The sequence below is a fragment of the Vespa crabro genome, chromosome 12 (assembly GCF_910589235.1).
Source record: "Vespa crabro chromosome 12, iyVesCrab1.2, whole genome shotgun sequence".
NCBI classification, from domain to species: Eukaryota; Metazoa; Arthropoda; class Insecta; order Hymenoptera; family Vespidae; genus Vespa; species Vespa crabro.
The window spans coordinates 3,935,820-3,938,319 of NC_060966.1; the positions used below are offsets into that span (position 1 = coordinate 3,935,820).

Below are 2,500 nucleotides of genomic sequence, written 5' to 3' on the forward strand. Positions count from 1 at the left end.
TAAAAGAAGTTAGCCATCCATCAAATTGATTGGTTATCTTATCCTCTATTTTCTAATTTTTACGATTAACAATTTCATTCGAATTTCGTAGGATTGTTTAAAAATATTTGAGAAGTACGATTGTCGGGAATGGAACGAAAATTAAATAAAAAGATTAATCCCTTTCGAAACTTTGCTCGGAGAAATTTTAATTAGACCTTTTAATTATTTTACGATTCGATAACCTTAAAAAAAAAAAAAAAGAGAAAAAGAAAGAGAAAGAGAAAGAACAAGAAAAAAGAAAATTAATCTAAATCGATGAAAAGTAATTTAATTATTGAAATAACCTGAGGACTTTCGGCTCTATCTACTTTACAAATCGAGTGTTAATTCTATTTACTTCTCACTTTTTTATTTATCTCTGTTTCTCTCTCTCTCTCTCTCTCTCTCTCTCTCTCTCTCTCTCTCTCTCTCTCTCTTTAAGTATTATTATCTTTTCAGAAAAATAGAAAGAAAGAAAGAAAAGGGAAAAAAAGAAAATTAGCAAACCGAGAGCAAGCCATGAAAATAATTCAATGACATTTTTTGCATTTTTATAATTCGAACGAAAATAATTTCATTCGAATCGTCGTGTTTGATCGTCACGATTATCAAATGTGTCACGTCTATATAAGAAACGTACGATTAAAATATTCGCTTTAACGTGTCCCTGTATAATTTTAGTCATTATTATTCTATCGAAGGAAAATAGGAAAAAGAAAGGAAAAAGATAAATAAGCGAAAGAAAAGAAGGGCAAAAAAAAAAAAAAAGAAAAAATAAACAGAAAGAAAGAAAGGAAGAAAATAAAAAAAGAGAACAAAAAGAGAAAAAAATATAAGAAATCGTGCGTCAAGAGCGGTAGTAGTACTTTTGTATCGGTTATGTCGATCGTCATGGAATGTGTGCCGGACTTGTCCACCGGGTAAGACACGGTAATCGCGTGGTATCAATATGGTGGCATGCGAAAGTTCGATCCACACTGCACACCACACTAACAAACACACACATACGTACACATTATATATATATATATATATATATATATATATGTATATACATTTATAGTAAATAAGTACGTAAGCAGGCGTAGTAATGCAGAGTTTAAAAGTTCGACGCTTAGTGTTCGACCTTTTTTACGTAGCCCTCTCCATTATATATATATATATATATATATATATATATATATATATGCATGTATCTATGTATTTGCGTTTAGTAGCGCCTCTAAACCGGTTATAGTTACCTACCAGTATCACCGATCCGCCTTGTTGTAATTGCGAGCCACGATTGTGTTCTTACTCGTAAGATATAATAAAAAAAAGAAAAAAGAGAGAAATGTATGTATATATGCACAGAGAGAGAGAGAGAGAGAGAGAGAGAGAAAGAACGCGTGCATGTTGTTATCTATCGTACCTAATCGTTAGGACTAGAGAACGATTTTAGAAGCGGATCTCGTCCTAATCGCCGTTCTATCAATAACGACCTTTGAACTTTTACTTTGTCATGATAGAAGCAATCTAGAATGGTCCGTCTCGAAAGTCACGTGCGTTTGCGTATAACTATACGTTCTTATATATTATATGTATATATATGTATGTATATATGTATGTAGCATTATATGTGTGAGTGAATGAAGGAGAGAGAAAGAGAGACGTTCGTAATGGATGGAAATTCGCCTCATGGGATTGCAAACTTGTCCTATACGTTCCGGCTTCCTGTGGAGACTCGTAACTGGAGCGAGGAATAATATTTATATCCTGGATTGAATTCAAAACAAAAGAATTGTCTATTAAAACTCATCATAAGTCGATTGTTTGTATTGTCGAAGAAAGAAAAAACAAATGTATATATATATATATATATATATATATATATATATATATATATATATATATATTGTTTTATTTTAAAATGCACTTGTTAGATAATAAATATTTAAAACAATTAGGGAATAATATTTTTTTTTTTGAATTTATTATAGATATAAGTATATATATATATATATATATATATACAAAAATTTGTTTTGTAATAATAAATGAAATAATAATTATACCACTGCTAGATTTATTAATTATTAAGTATTATTTTTATTATTATTATTATTATTATAAGTCGATATAATATTATAATATTATAATTGTATAAGAATTGTGATATAATTATATTTGTACGATTTACGCATAGTAAGAATTACGATATTCTGACATTAATTGTATTTAATTAATTTCTAATTTTTTCCTTATATTTACATTTGCATAATTTTATTATTCCAAGTTTAAATTTTGTTCAATAATATTACATCATTACGATTTATTACTAAATACTATAATTATATTGTATTAAATGTAAATTATTTTAAAAGAACGTGAAACATTAAACGCATTACAAAGTTACAATTCGATAAAATGAAGAAAAAAAAAAGAAAAAGAAAAAAAAAAGAAGTAAAAGAAAAAATAAATAAAAAAGATAAAAATCGTA

General features: G+C 27.6%; 1 protein-coding gene across 2 annotated transcripts in view; it reads left to right on the forward strand.

Moving 5' to 3' along the window:
- LOC124428351 (homeobox protein araucan-like) overlaps positions 1-2,500 on the forward strand; it is a 136,624-nt gene that overhangs the window by 130,465 nt on the left and 3,659 nt on the right. The window lies entirely within an intron of this gene.